Source organism: Jaculus jaculus, chromosome 9 (assembly GCF_020740685.1).
Source record: "Jaculus jaculus isolate mJacJac1 chromosome 9, mJacJac1.mat.Y.cur, whole genome shotgun sequence".
NCBI lineage: Eukaryota > Metazoa > Chordata > Mammalia > Rodentia > Dipodidae > Jaculus > Jaculus jaculus.
The window spans coordinates 63,315,632-63,331,944 of record NC_059110.1 but is presented as its reverse complement, the minus strand read 5'-3'; the positions used below and the strand labels follow the sequence as shown (position 1 = coordinate 63,331,944).

The 16,313-nt window shown below is 43.8% G+C and overlaps 1 pseudogene; it reads left to right on the top strand.

Annotated features, from left to right (window-relative positions):
- The first annotated feature begins 4,472 nt into the window (after positions 1–4,472).
- LOC101599783 lies at positions 4,473–7,588 on the top strand (annotated as a pseudogene).
- The last annotated feature ends 8,725 nt before the right edge of the window (positions 7,589–16,313 follow it).

The window sequence follows — 16,313 nt, the reverse complement described above, 5'->3', positions numbered from 1 at the left end:
CTATTGCTATAGAGACTGCTTTGGGGTTGGGGGACTGGTGGGCTACCTGAGAGTGAGGGAATCAGCTAATTCCCCCTTTTTTCCCCCCTCTGTGCCCTCCCACTGGCGATCTATTAGAGATTGCTCTCCCCTAAAAGACCAGAGGGATAAGGCACAGAATGAAATCTTTGGGTGAAGCTTCTGCCCATTCAGCTGCAATAGAGAGATGACAACTATTGAGACTGGGCCAGCTGGCCTGCATTAGGGCAACAGAAAGAATGTATTTTCTTTTGAAGAGGACTGAGTGCACATGGAGCATGCTCCTCTTCAAAGTCTGCTTTATTCCTACCCACCCCCCACACCCTGCCTCCGGATTAACAAATTGGCACCCTAGCTGGTATTGTGGAGTATAAGTAATGCAAGAAAGAGAGGGTCATTGAGTTGCAATGTGGTCTTTTGTTTTGGAAATGGTCATGGGCAGTGTGAAACAGGTTTGCTGGTTGTCTGCATGGAGACCCAATGGAGCCATGAGGATGAACCATGGATTGTAGTGGAGACCCAGCGGAGATGGAGATGGCTGCTAAGGAAAGCTGCTGGCCCCAGGTGAAGTTTTCCAGGACTGTGAGTAGCGTAGCTGGAGGGGCAGAATTGGAGCTCCAGAGATTTGTTGCTGCTTAGAATTATCAGACTTTGAGATTTGTCACTGACTAGAATTGTTGGACTTGAAGCTATGGAGTTTGATGTTTGCCCTGGTTGTTTTAAACCTTGTATTGGCGAATATTTCTTTGCTATGTCCAATGCCATCTTTTGCAGTTTGAATGTTTATTCTGTGGGTTTTTAAGGTTATTTTTTGGTATTATGGCTCAATTAAAAGATCTTGGACTATGGGGATGTATAAATATCATTGGAATTGAAAAAAGCTATGGCTACTTTTAAAGTTGGATGAATGCATTGTATTTTGCATCATGTATGGTTATCAGTTTATGGGGACCAGGGACAGAATGTGGTGGTTTCATTCAGTTGTCTCTCCTAAACTTAGGCATTCTGAATGCTAGGTTCCCAGCTCATGGCGATTTGGGAATTAACACTTCCTGGAGGCAGTGTATTGTTGGGGCTGGGCATATGAGTATTATAGTTATTGTACCCTTCACAGTGTTCAGCACACTCTCCTGTTGCTATTGTCCACCTTATGTTGGCCAGGGGCTGACATCCACCCTCTCTTCATGCCATTGTTCTCCCTACTATCATGGAGCTTCCCCCTAGAGTCTGTAAGCCAAAACAAACCTCTTTTTCCCCACAAGCTGCTCTTGGTTGGGTGATTTCTACCAGCAATGCGAACCTGACTAAAACACATGGGGTCACATTGCCAGAAACGGCCAGTTGAGTCTTTCTCACTATGCTGTTTAGTTATCATTCTTCTGCCCCACTCATCCCCATTTAAGGATCATGAAGATGATCAGATCATTCCAGGTCAGCTCCTTATTTCTTGGTCAGCAGGTTGGTAACCTTAGTTGTTAGAGGAAAAGCAGAAAATGAAACAGAGAAAACTTGGCTCCATGACAGAGACAGCCTTTATTCCAGGGAAAGCTAGAGAAGGTCTCAGACGAGCCATGTCAGAAACAACTTCCCTTACAGACAAGGAAATACTTATGGAAGTGGGGGGGGGGGGTGCCACTGGAATTCTTTGGTTGCAGGGCAGTCCACCTACCCTCAGGGCTTGGGCCACTTTGGGTAAGTGATAATAAGACAAGTGGTGTTGGAGCCATTCTAGGAAAGTGATAATGGGGTGGGTTATTGGGGTGGGGGGCAGGAGGTGGCAGGAAACTTGTAATAAAATGGCAGTCAGAGCTAAAAGTGGAGGTATTCTGGTTGTGACAGTAATTCTACCTGTAACTTTAAGTCGCTCTAGTTGTATAATGCAGTGAGTATTCCTCACAGTTTCTGAACATTAGGATGACATCTTTGGGAGATTCTATCCCACCTAACCCCCTCAAAAGAGCAACAAGATTATGAGGCCACTTAAACCCAGGGTCTGACTCTCCCCTTTTCATGGAATTGAGAAACAAACTTACCCTGGGGAAAGTATCCAAGAAACTGAATCACTGTGAGGAAGAATGGTCTATTTCTATGGAAAGACTGGCTTTTCCAGACATATAGCCTTTCAAAGCAGCAGCTCTGTCCTGTCAATAATAGGATCAGAAAGGTCCAGAATTGTTGAACAAAGGCAAGGCCCTGGGGTAAGGCAGGCCTAAGATATCAGACATGACTAGGGCCCCAGGCTACAGACAGGTTTCAAGAGCCTGAACTTGGACAAATCTTGGATCCTGGGACCAGCAGGAGTAAGGCTCCTTCCCCCAGAGGTCACAGTGAGCCTGGACCCCTAGAAAAATCTCAAGCCCTGAGACCTGCAGGAATAGGGCACTTGAACATCCTGATAATTCTTAGGCTTTGCTCATAACCCTGTGACTTTTGGCCAGTTGCCTAGGAAATTCCTTATATGGTATCAGCCAGCAGCCTTCACACAGCCCATCCCCCTGTGACCTATACCTCTTCCCACCACCATGTAGATCACCTAACTGTCTCCCTACATGCTGGAATGAACATCCCTATATGCCAACTAGGCATCAGCAAGCAACCTTTGAACCCACTAATCACCTTAGGACCCTCTTCCTACTCTCTCTCTCTCTCTCTCAACTGCTTATAAAACCTCAGTACCCTGGCAAATAAACAAGCTGTCCCCCATGTGCATCTTCCAATTGTACTCACAGCCATTCAAGACTCTGCTCCACAGTTTCCTGGAAACCTCCAGGGAGCCAGTGTGCAACAGCCCCCTGAGGAACCAGGGATCCACAGCTGGCACCTGAACAGGGAGGCTGTGAGACATGCTGAAGGTAAGTGAGTGCTCCCCCAGAGAGACAATCATCATCTAGGGAAACATCAGCCCCCCTAAGTCCCATGCCTCCATGTTCTGAGGGCTGGCAAGTTTCTCTCTTTCCTCATTTACTTTCAGTTTGCTCCATCAGGAGGAACCAGATACAATGAATGGGCAACTGACATCTCTTGGCCAAGGCCACTCTTTAGCATTGACTGAAGGCCCTTAGTCCTCTGCCTGGACCCTGGCAGCCCACTCAGGCATTGGCAAAAACCCTCTCTTGGACACAAAAACCAGTAACTCATTGACATCTTAAAAGCCTGTAGGGCATGTTGCCAGTCTCTTAAATTTTCAGATAGGCTTTGTGTCCAGACCATTGTGGAATCCCCAGTGGTGCTATTCAGCTCTTGTGAATGTTGCTTTCAAGTCTTGGCATTCCCACTCTTTTTCTATCATGGGCAATATTGCTTCCCACTAAAAGGAATTGCAGATTCGTAGATTAGGGGCTCTCCTAAAAGTTAGGGGAATTAAGCTATCCCAGAGAGAAGCTATCTCCTGGGAAGAAGTCCTCCAGATTGCCCTCTGGATGAGTTCTGGGGATCCATATGACCCAGACATGTGGCCCTCATAGCGTTTTTAGCCAGAAGATGAGAAGTTTAGGAAGTAACCCCCCCCCTTTTCTCCCAAGCATAGCAGCTGTTAGGCAATGTATTAGCCCCCCCAAGACTACCTCCACTTGAAAATCAAATGATCACCCCAATGAGGAGAGTCCTGAGGACCAGAAAGTGGTGGCCCTCAGTTCCCTTGAAAAACCAATAGAAGAAATTAGAACAAAAGTGACTCCAGCTCACTTACACAGTATGGCCAGTGACATTAGCTAGCACTCGCTCAACTCTCTCTCTAACGGGGAAAGCAGCAGACTACCAGAGACTGAATTCTATCTGCCTCTTTATTTCCAACAGACTTATGTTCAACTTTTGCTCATGAAAGTAGCTGGGAAATTTTTTATTAATCCTTTTTTTATAAAAAAAAATGTTATATATTACAGAAAAAAAAAGGGGGGACTGGAGAGATGGCTTAGCGGTTAAGCGCTTGCCTGTGAAGCCTAAGGACCCCAGTTCGAGGCTCGGTTCCCCAGGTCCCACGTTAGCCAGATGCACAAGGGGGCGCACGCGTGTGGAGTTCATTTGCAGAGGCTGGAAGCCCTGACGCACCCATTCTCTCTCCCTCCCTCTATCTGTCTTTCTCTCTGTGTCTGTCGCTCTCAAATAAATAAATAAATAAATAAATAAATAAATAATTTTTTTTAAAAAAAGTAAAAAAAAAAAAAGGAACCTGAACTTTACTAACACAGCTGGAACAATCCACAGTGGCGGGAGAAGAGATTTAATTTTAGTTGATTTTCTGTGGTTGTTGGTTGTTCGCTAGTCTCATGGTGGTGGAAGCTGCACATTTTTTCAAAGGGACAGAGAAGCTGCTGGAGGTTTGGTTCTCCAGGCAGCAATCCAATGCTAACCAGGGATCTGGGGATCTTTGCACGATCCCAAGGTCTGAATGGGACATCCTTTTGAAGGATGTGCAATGCTCAATCACAAAAACTGACAAGCAGGAAGCTTATGTATTCAGTGAAAGTAGCATGTTTGTCTCCAAGAGAGGTTTCATTTTGAAGACATGTGGTACCACCCTCTTGCTGAAAGCACTGGTTCCCCTGTTGAAGCTTGCTAGGGATTACAGTGGGTTTGATTCAATTCAAAGTTTCTTTTATTCTCATAAGAATTTCATGAAGCCTTCTCACCAAGGGTACCCACACTGGAATTTCCAAGAAGAAATAGAGTTTCTGAATGTAATTTTCCCAAATGGAGCAGCATATATATATATTTTTAATTTTATTTATTTATTTGAGAGTGACAGACACAGAGAGAAAGACAGATAGAGGTAGAGAGAGAGATTGGGCCCGCCAGGGCTTCCAGCCTCTGCAAACGAACTCCAGACGTGTGCGCCCCCTTGTGCATCTGGCTAACGTGGGACCTGGGGAACCGAGCCTTGAACCGGGGTCCTTAGGCTTCACAGGCAAGCGCTAACTGCTAAGCCATCTCTCCAGCCCGGAGCAGCATATTGTATGGGATGTATGAATTCTGACTGTTGGTACTGTCAGGAGCTGCAGCCTGTCTTCGACCTCAGGAAATGCAGCTGCCCTTTGACCTCTTGACACAGAGGCAATTAATGTGAGGTGGGCACCAGGCACAGAGGCCTTATCGTACAGCTTAGAAGAAGCAGGCACCAGACACAGAGACATAAATTATTATATGGCCCTGGTGAAGCTGAATTTAGGCATGTAGGCATTGTCAAGAAAGTTTTTTATTCTGTATATAATCTTGTGTCTGCCTGAATAAACCTGAGCCTTGATCAGAATTTGTCTTGGCTCCATTCTTTGTGTTCTTGTCTCAGATCCATTCCCACTCCCTCCTTCGAGGCCTGTTTTGACTCTCATGCTGCAAGCCAGCACATCATGGTGCCCAGAACAAGGGACCTGAAGACGAGGGACTTCAGTGAGGAATGCCAACATCAACTCAGGATCCGTGGAAGAAAGAAAGAAAAAACTAAAAAGAGGACCGCAGTTGCCCACTCAGTCTTCTGGAATAAGGTAAGTTGGCACAATTATGGGACAAGCAAAGAGTAAAAGGAGCTAATTGCTGTAGTAAAAGAGATTTTAAAGGCACAAGGAATTGGGATTGCATCAAGTTCTTTAAGCAAATTTTTTGATTTTGTTAATAAAACAAGCCCTTGGTTTATAGAACAGGGAAATGTTGATTCAGATGCTTGGGAGAAAGTAGGGAAAGAATTAAATGTCTTTTTACAAGCTCGCGGTCCTAATAAGGTTCCAGTAATTGCTTTTTCCTTATGGTCTTTGATGAAGGATACCTTGGATTCAGGTACCAAAGATAGTTTAGTGAAGCAAATGTTAGATCACACTCAAGATGTCATTGAAGAAATTAGAGATCAAAGTTATGAGAAAGGGACAGCTGTAACTCACAAAGAATTGAATAAAACATTGCGATCTTTACAAGTTTCTAAGGAAGATAGTGATGAGGAAGAGGAGGAATTAGAACCAAAAGAAGCAGCAGAATTAGAGGCAGAGGCCACTAATTATCATGCAGATTGGGACCCACCGCGTCCCTCCGCCTCCATGCCCTCCACACAAGCATATGTAGCAGAATTAAAAAATGAGGTTGGGGCTGGAGAGATGGCTTAGTGGTTAAGCGCTTGCCTGTGAAGCCTAAGGACCCCGGTTCGAGGCTCGGTTCCCCAGGTCCCACGTTAGCCAGATGCACAAGGGGGAGCACGCGTCTGGAGTTCGTTTGCAGAGGCTGGAAGCCCTGGCGCGCCCGTTCTCTCTCTCTCCCTCTATCTGTCTTTCTTTCTGTGTCTGTCGCTCTCAAATAAATAAGTAAAAATTTAAAAAAAAAAGTAAAAAAAAAATGAGGTTGCAGCTTTAAAGGAGAGAATAAACCTGGAGAAAGAAAAAAGAAAAAGTTAAAAGATGAGTTAGATAGTATTCTGAAATTGTCCACATATCTTCATTGCATCCTACTCAGCCTGTTTTTAATTGCTCCCCCTTAGAAAAGGTGATACAGAAAGCCATGGAAGAAGGTGATGAAGAAGCACAAGCTTTCCCATTAGCTTATCCAGTAACTGAATTTCAACAGGGTGATCCAATGATGAGGCGATATGCTTCCTTTGATTTTAAACATAAAAAAATGAAAATCAGCTTGTGCACAATATGGACCTACATCACCATATACTATGTCAATTATAGAAGTGTTGGCAGAGAAAATTCTAACAGCAGATGATTGGAAATGTCTAGGCAAAGCTTGTTTATCAGGAGGATTTGTTCTTTTTGTTTGTGGTGTGTGTGTGTGTGTTTGTGTGTTCATTGTGCTTGCTAGTTATGTTGTGTTTATGGCTGTTTGTAGCTAAGATGAGATGGATGCAGGTAACACCCCTTTCTCTTCTAGAGAACCACTTCAAGGAAATCAAAGACCTGAGCATAGAAATTAAAAAGGAAAAGTTAAATGTCTTTTGCAGGAGCGAGTTCATCAGATATTTGTTTTAGGTCAACTTCACCTTACATACAGGATTATTAAAAGCAACAGAACTCCCTCCTTCAGAATCTGTTTCAACTCTTGTGCTGCAGGACGGCACAGGTACTTGTATACTTTGGATTGCCCAGAGAGTCAGGTAATGAGTCAGCCAGATCAAACCCTGGAAATTCTGATGAGTGAGCTTGACCCAGGAGTTATGGACCAGTTCTAGATGAAAGATGGTGTTACTGCAAAGGGTGTCACTCGTGAGAGTGGAATTCGTGACCTGATACCAGGTTCTGTCATTGATGCCACACTGTTCAATCCTTATGGGTATTCAATGAGTGGAATGAAATTGGATGCAACTTATTGGATAATTCACATCACTGCAGAACCAGAATTTTCTTATGTCAGCTTTGAACAAACAAACAGACCTCCTATTATGACCTGATCAGGAAAGTTGTGGATGTCTTCAAGCCAGGAAAGTTTGTGACCACCTTGCTTGTTAATCAGCGTTCTAAATGTCACACAGTGCTTTCTTCACCCCAAAAGATTTTAAAAAGGGTTTAAACATCTTGATTGCCAGAGTGCCATGTTCAATGATTACAATTTTGTTTTTACCAGTTTTCCTAAGAAGCAGCAACAGCAGAGTTGATTAAGAAAGACGAAGAAAAAATGAAAAAGAGAAGACACATAGAAGGTGGTGGCTGCTTTCTAGATGTTGATACTGGGGACCATGCTGTCCATGACCACCACCTTGTAGTTGTAGAAAGCCCTAGGTGTAATGATAGTGTAATCATTTTGAAGTGTATGCATTATTGTATCAAGGAGTTAGATATCTTGCATGAATGCTGTCTTCTGTGTGTAGGTATTCTATGCCACTCTTGCTGTGAAATTGAAGAGCATGTAGAGAAAAACTTTTACTATATGAAACTTTACAACTCATGTGGAAACAATTCAATTTGGTTTATGCACAGTGTAATATTTCTGCAAGCATTGTCCAAAATTCCCCACAGGCAAGGCTTTCATCCTCATTAGATGTTGGCCTCAGCTGACCATCTGGCACTGTTCTGTTAAATTGCTGCCAGAATTTTACATCCAGTTACCTCCACTTTCTAGAATATATTCTCTACTAATGTTATTTTAAAAACCAGTTTCTATTTCATAAAGGTGTTTTTTGCAATGGCAATTAAAGTTTTTCTTCCACAAATTGAGTCCTTAAGAAACGATTCCAGTTCATTTGTGTATGACTATTTGAATGATTGTTCCTACATTTGAAGTCCTTTGCTTTCTCCCCTCACCATGGTGTCTTGCCTCCCACTCCACCCCCCAATTAAAGCAATACACTGTGCCACTGTGGATTTTGTATACTAATCTTACACCCTAGATGGGGGAGTGGGGGAAATGGTCCTTGGGCTTAATTTTCCTTTAAGGCCATGGGAATGTGGCCTTTTGAGCTCTTCTGGAATATGACAATAATGTCTCAAAAATGAAATTAAAGGTCTCCTGGATGATTAGTGGGAGGACCTGTACAGTTGGTAGATCAAGATATAGTCAAGCCCTGTGGAAACGATCTGTTATGGGATGCTCTTTAGTATTTAGCTTCTAATGCGGTAGTGTGCTGCCTTTACTAACTTTTTAAGTGATCTGAGGGGATTCTTACCAAGAAGTCTTAAGCGGGGAGATTTAGTGAAGTGGTGTCCTGGACTTAGATCATTCACCTTTGCTTACTTGCAACAGCCATTGTCACCCGTTTCCACTAACAGTGTCCTATGAACTTGGGTTTAAAGCTGAATCTATGGCTTTTCCATCCTGACTTCAAGTTGTGTGATTTGTGATGCATGTGGACTGTCTGGCTTTACCTATTCCTTTTGGTCTTCATTCACATGATAAAATGAATGATTGCCCAAAATGAGAACTGTTGCCCTGAGAGCCATGCAGCAGAGTGCATGAATGAGTAACAGTCTTCTGAAAATACTCAATGGCAGCAGTCTAAAAATGCCAGCTTTCTAGAGTTACCATCTTTTAGCTAATTTGCAAATACTGTGGGATTTAAGAGACTGAGATAAGAGCAAAGTTGACTAAATTTTGTATCTGTTGTCCTCATAATTTTTCCTGACAATTTCTGGATTGATACAATGATGTTTTGTTCTTTCCGTATTTATAAATGAAACACCTTTTTTTTTTAGTGTTTCTACACATAGAACCTACTTGGTTTGAAATCAAGTGGTTGGAAGAGTTCTGACTTTATTGTTACGCATGCTGTTGATGGATTGTTTTGCTGTGGAGCTCTCTGTCAGTTTTATCAGTTTGCCTCTGTGGTGAGCCCAGCTCTTAACCTTTTCACTTGCCCTGTTGCAAGGAACAATGCTTACAATGGATTTTGTTCTTAAATAGTGTCCCAGTAGATTTGATGACATTTGTTGGCCTGAGGTTGATTTATTTTTCTCCCCTCCCCCCAATAGAATTAAGAATTCTGATGTTGGAAACTCACAAATTTATGTGGAACAAAGCCTTAAAAAATGAGAAATGTAGATCAAATAGTAATCTAAATGAGATAGAAGAGGGAAAACTTTGGTGCCATAATTTCTCTATTAATTGGTGTTGGACTTTAATCAGTTGAAATGTATTTCTGTACCACAATGTAAGCTTCAATAAAAGTTTGCTTAATTAGAAAAAAAAGTGACTCAAAACTCCCCTATACCCACTCCCCTTTACCCACCTTTGCCACCATACCCACCTCCAACTCTGGGCTGCCCCCCTCCAAACTCATGTTACACAGGCCAAAATAATCCCAACATGAAAAATTCTCCTGGCCAGGAACCCCTCCATCTCCCCCCTTCCATTTACAATCACACAACAACAATGTGAGGCCTGAGATAACAATAAAAAAGGCATTCAATCAGGAATTAGAAGCCTTTCCTGTTAATGTTCAACCAACTTGGGCTTGGCCCAAAGATTGGTACCCCTATCAAGCCAGTGATCTTAAAGAGTTCAGACAGGTCATTAAGGAGGATGGGATCCATGTGCCAAGATCTAAGTCCCTCCTCCTAAGCCTATCAGGCTCCATTAATGACCCCCAGGACTGGCATGATATCTGCCAGTCCTTGCTGCCTAGTCCCCTGTTCCTTCAATGGGAAGCCCTCTATACAGATGAATGCCTCCAATAAATACAAAGAAACCAAACCAACAGAATATTTGATGAGTTATTGAGACAGGGCAATTTCTCCACAGGCCTTCAATAGGCCCAACAGCCCCCAGGGTTCTATGGCCAACTTTGCCTCTGTGCCCTCCAGGTACGGGATAGTCTAATCCCCCCTCTAACACCCAGGATATTACTTCTTGCTTACTGTCAATTCATCAGAAGCCAGAGGAGACCCTCTCTGATTTTATATTAAGGGCAAAAACCAATTTAGAGAGAAAAATCCCCAAGCCAACAGCCAGGGACCTCCCTCTCAAAAGTATTATTTAGGAAGGTATAGCTTCAGAATGTAGGATAAGTAGCCAAAGCCTCAAAGATGAACATTATGATAAATGGATAGTTGCCACTCAGAATATCAGGACTGTCTCATATAAGGCTGCCTCTCTGGCACAGGACTTCATGGCAGCCTTAAAACCTAGAGGCAAATACTTCAGTTGTGGAGAAAAAGGACAATGGAGAGGAGAACACCCTGGACATCAGGCCACTAAAGGCGCCCCTGCCTTCAAAAAGAATTTGCCCTAGATGTCACAAGGGGTATCATTGGAAAAAAGACTGCCACTCTACTCATGACAAAGACGGTAAACCCCTAGGGCCTTTAAACTTCAAAAGGGGTAACCCTCAGCCCCACCAATAAGAGGGAAAACCCATAATATACAAAGAGTAACAAGTACCCTAGAGGAAGCCCACCCAAGGCTAACCTTAGAGGTTGAAGAAAAATTTTCAAATGTCTAATTGATACTGGGGCAGATAAGACAGTCCCTAAAGTGATCTGAATTTCTGCAACACTAGGCGGTCCTTCACAGGCTTATGTTGCCAAAGAAGCCTTTAAGTAGAAGGACCCAGATGGAACTACAGTCTCATCCAACCCCCAGTGGCAGATGTAACAACTAACCTGCTGGGGAGAGACATCCTTAAATCCCTAGATGTAGTCATTGCCAGTAATATAGAGGGAGAATACATTGAGATAGAAGACATTGAGAGATACTTTCACCAATGTCACCCCTAACCCTAAAGGTGACTGTTAAGTATGAATCTCCATGCCTAGGATGGCTCTCTGATGAGCCAACTTCAGCTGAACAGTGGCCTCTGCCAAGGAGGAAACTTGAAATCTTAAATCAGTTAGTAACAGGACAATTCCAACTTAATCACATCTGCCACTCACAGAGCCCATGGAACACTCCTGTGTTTGTAATTCAAAGGAGCTCAGGAGGATGGACATTACTAGAAGATCTTAGGACAATAAATAAAGCTATGCTCATTTTGCACACTCCTCAGAGGGGACTGACCCTTGTGTTGGCCATTCCAGCCAACACCCCCTCCTTGCTATTGATATTAAGGATTTTTCTTTCTCCTATCCCCTGATCCCCCAAGACTCACAACACTTTGCATTCTCAGTCCCTTCTATTAATAATGCAGGACCTGCCCAACACTTTGAGTGGATGGTTTGGCTCCAAGGTATGGCTAATAGTCCTACTATATGCCAAAAATCAGTTGCTATGGCATTAAGGCCATATTTAGATCAATGTCTTGATATCTATCATTATATGGATAACATCCTAGTATGGAAGGATTCCTCCACCTCACCAACCAAGCTAAGGGATCAATTAATACCTTCCCTCACAGAGGCAGGCCTCAAAAATGCCCCAAATAAAGTCCAACTTATCCCATTCATAACTTTCCTGGGGACAGAACTCTCCCTCACCTCTGCCTGACCTCTTAAATCCACACCCTTCTTTCCCCAAAAGCTTACACTGGCCTCACTTCAGAGCTTTCTGGGGAACCTCAACTGGCTCCGACCATGGCTTCCTATCCCCACCAGTGATTTACAACCCTTACTTGACATGTTAAAAGGTGACAAAGAACCATCCTCCCCACCACCACCCCCCCCCTCAGCCTCCTCAGCCCAGAGGCAAAACAGACATTACCCAAGATTACCCTTACTTGACATGTTAAAAGGTGACAAAGAACCATCCTCCCCACCACCCCCCACCCCCTCAGCCTCCTCAGCCCAGAGGCAAAACAGACATTACCCAAGATTAATAACACATTTTCTGATATGGCACTTGCCTGGTACTCATCAGACAAGCCAATTCAGCTTATGATATTTAACTCCTTCCCAGCTGTCATGGGAGTGCTATACCAACCCCAAGGAGTCCAGGAATGGCTCCACACTTCCATTGGTGGTGCCCCACAACATTAACAGTGATTGATGCCCTCACAGTCATGACCAAAATCAGGTGAAACTGGGCTCTCTAAACCTTGGGGGGAAAGAACCTGACACTATCATAACCCCCTTCTCCCTCGCTGATATACAATGGCTATTCAGGAACCACTCCCAATTTGCAATCAACCTAATAGGCTTCCCCTGTCAAATTGACAATCACTACCCTAATGAAAAAAAAAAAATGGATTCCTGCAATATCCCTTTTAAAATGGCTTGTAGGCACGATGGTGCATGCTTTTAATCCCAGCACTCAGGAGGTAAAGGTAGAAGGATCTCTGTGAGTTTGAGGCCACCTTGAGACTCCATAGTGAATTCCATGCCAGACTGGGCTAGAGTGAAACCCTACCTTGAAAAACCAAAAAAATTAAAAATAAAATAAAATGGCTTCCACCCCACCTCTTTAAAAAAAAATCCTTGGAGGCCCTCCCCCATTTTTACAGACAGGGGAAAGAGGGGAGCAGCTGTAATTGTTTATCACCCAGGGAATCAACTTCCCACCATTATTTTTAAGGAACTTCCTGACAAATCCCTGTAACATAGTAATATAAGGAACTGTATGACATCTATCTGGCACTGCTAGAGGAAGAAGTCACCTTTAATCTCTTTTCAGAAAGCATCTATGCTGTTAACTTACTCCCTTGGCTTGCTCACTCACATATCTGACTAGAAGAAAACCCTCTTTAACCTGCTGATAAAAGTCTCCAACCTCATTTGCAAAAGAAGGACCACCAACCCCCCCTCACCAAGGGAAATGCATCAGCAGACCAGGCAGACTCCTATGGAGACCCAACAGATATCTTCTTGGCCACCCTTGAGAAAGCAAAACAAATTCGTGCTTACACACACATAAACCTTAAGGGATCAAAATCACACTTCCCTCTGATTCTCCAAAATCAACTCCAGTGTCTACTAAAAACCTGTCAGTCCTGTGCCTCACTAATAACAACACCTGCCATTCAGACAATGGGCACTAACCCCCAAGGTCTCAAGGCCAATGCCCTTTGGCAGATTGACACCACTTATATGCCCCAATTTGGTCATCAGAAATATGTCTTTGTGACAGTGGATACTTACTCCCATTATATATGGGCCAAAGCACAAATAGGATAGAGCTAAGAAAAACTTATACATCATATGCTCTCAACCTTTGCCATCATGGGTGTCCCCCATCAAATAAAAACTGATAATAACCCGGGTTTTGTCAGTTCCTCATTCAAAGCCTTTTGCATGCAATGGAAGATTACTCATCATACAGGAATTCCACATAACCCACAAGGCCAAGGTATAGTAGAAAGAACACACTAAACCTTAAAAGCCCAACTTAAAAAACAACAGCCCAATACCTATCTGGCCAACCTTCAGTTAGCTATGATTCTACTTTAAACATTTTCAGTATATACAAAACCTCTCAATACCCACCTATCACCCTCTACTGGCATATACCAGAGACTGACCCTCCCATTCTGGTGCAATGGTGAGACAACTTAGATGAAATATGGAAGGGACCAGACCCCCTCTTCACCATGAGAAGGGGATTTGCTTTGTCTTCCCACAGAACCAGCCCAGGCCCATTTGGGTACCAGCTCAAAATGTCCAATTCCACCCCAATGACCAAAGAGATGGCCCACCTGATGTTGACAGATCAGCGATGGAAGAAACAGAGGAAGCACTGCTCCTGCCAGCACCACCTGAGTCAGAAAAATGGACTCCCTCCCCCCCACCAGGAAGATGTCCATGACCTTGTGGAAACAACCAAAGCCATATGCCTACCATAGGCCTCCATCTCAGCCCTTTTGTCGGCAGCTTTAACAATATTACATTCCAATGCAAATGTCTAACTCACTGCCTCTCTCATCCCCGCCCCCCACCCCACCCCACTGGTGGAGGATGGCACTTTAAAGCTCAAGAGACCTATCAAGGGGTCAATAAAATCATTGGCATAGGATATTGCCTTACTAAGGGCTGCCAAGACACTGTCACCTTCCGTGTATATCCTAAGTCTGTGGTTTGTGTGGACAGCATAGCATGCTTCGCCTATCACCAAACTAACAGAGTGGCTTAAAGACCAGAACTATTATGGAGGATGCCGATATGATTACTGTATCAATGACAGCTTTAGGCATCCAGATGCTGTCTTTAAAGCCTTCTGGAAAACTAGAGAACATACACTCTCCATATAAGACCCCTGGAATGAACATTGGAGGATACGGATGATGGGAAAACTCTATGCTAATATCTACTACTCATCTCCCTCTGGTACTCTTCATATTTCTAGGCAGTATATCCTTGCTTCATGCCCGATGAAAACTAACCATCATATTCTCTCACAGGAAAAGCAAGTCACAGAAAAAAATACAAGCCACTATAACATGGGCATGATATGTGGCCAATATGTGGCTGACCTTCTCCCCTTTACTAACCATCCTAATGCTTCTAACTGCGTCTTTTGTGCATTCCCTACCCATCCCCGTTTAACCACAGTCCCTATTAATGCCACACTTGAATACTCTACCTCTATAACAAACTATTCCTATCCCCACCTTAATGATATTCCCCTCTTTGATTCCAGTCAGGGTGTGACTCTTTGCCTGTCCAACTCCAAGCCATCCAGAGCTGAATGCTTCCTCAATATTTCTATAACCAGGACCACTTATGTCAAGACACCCACTCTCCTTTGGTGCAAAGGACTAATCACCCCATGCACAAATGTTTCCTCTCCCACTTATTGTTCCCCAGTCTTGATTGTTCCATAGGTGCATCTCTATGAGGAAGAAGAAGTGGCCTACTAGCTCTATCTGCACCAACTGAGAGAAATTGTCATCCCTCTGCTGGTAGGCCTTGGCATGATGCTGTTCCTGGATGGCTTCAGTGCTGCAAGAACTGCTTTTGTCCAGACCAACCATCTTGCAGGGGACTTCCAATACAAGATTGACTAGGCCATGATATCTACTACCAACAGCCTTGAATCTCTCTAGAGACAATTGAACTCTCTCACGGGTGTGGTACTTCAAAACCATAGAGCCTTAGACCTCATTATGGCTGAACATGAGGAGATATGTGTGGTCTTGGGAGAAGAATGTTGTTTTTTGTTAATGAATCAAATATCATTGAACAAAATGTTAAAACTCTCAAAAAAAACTCCACAAGGATCTACTTGCCTGCCACCAGCCTGAGAATCCCATCACCTGGTTCTATAACTAGTCACTTGGCTTCTACCTCCTCCTTGCTATAGGAACCCTATTATTTGTAGCTCCTTGCCTCATCAAATTTCTCAGACAACAAATAACTAGTATTGTGAAAGTGGCTACTAATCAGGACCTCATGCACCATCTAGCTCTATCTGAACCTATGATAGACTATAAAATTCTCACTCAATATGATGACTCTACCCCATTATAAAAACAAAGGGGGAGCTGTCAGACACAGGCAGGGCCCCAGGTTAAGGCAGGACTAAGCTATCAGACACAACTAGGGCCCCAGGCTACAGAGAGGTAGCAGCAGCCTGAACCCCAGACAAATCTCAGGTCCTGTGATCAGCAGGAGTAAGGATCCTCCCCCCATTCTTAGGGGTCTCAGGGAACCTGGACCCCCAGAACAATTTTGGGCCCTGAGACCTGCAGGAATAGGGCCACTCCTTCCCCCCAGCCCAGGGCTCCTGGACGTTCTGTTAAGACTTAGGCTTCGCTCATAGCCCTGTGACCTTTGGCCAGTTGTCTAGGAAAACTTCTTATATGATATCAGCCAGCAGCCTTCACACAGCACATCCCCCTAAGACCTATACCTTATACCTCTTCCCACCATTATGTAGGTCACCTGACTCTCTCCCTACATGCTGGAATGAAGGTTCCTATGACAACTGGGCATCAGCAAGCAACCTTTGAACCCACCAATCACCTTAGGGCCCTCTTCCTGCTCTCTCTCTCTCTCTTTCTCAACTGCTTATAAAAACACAGT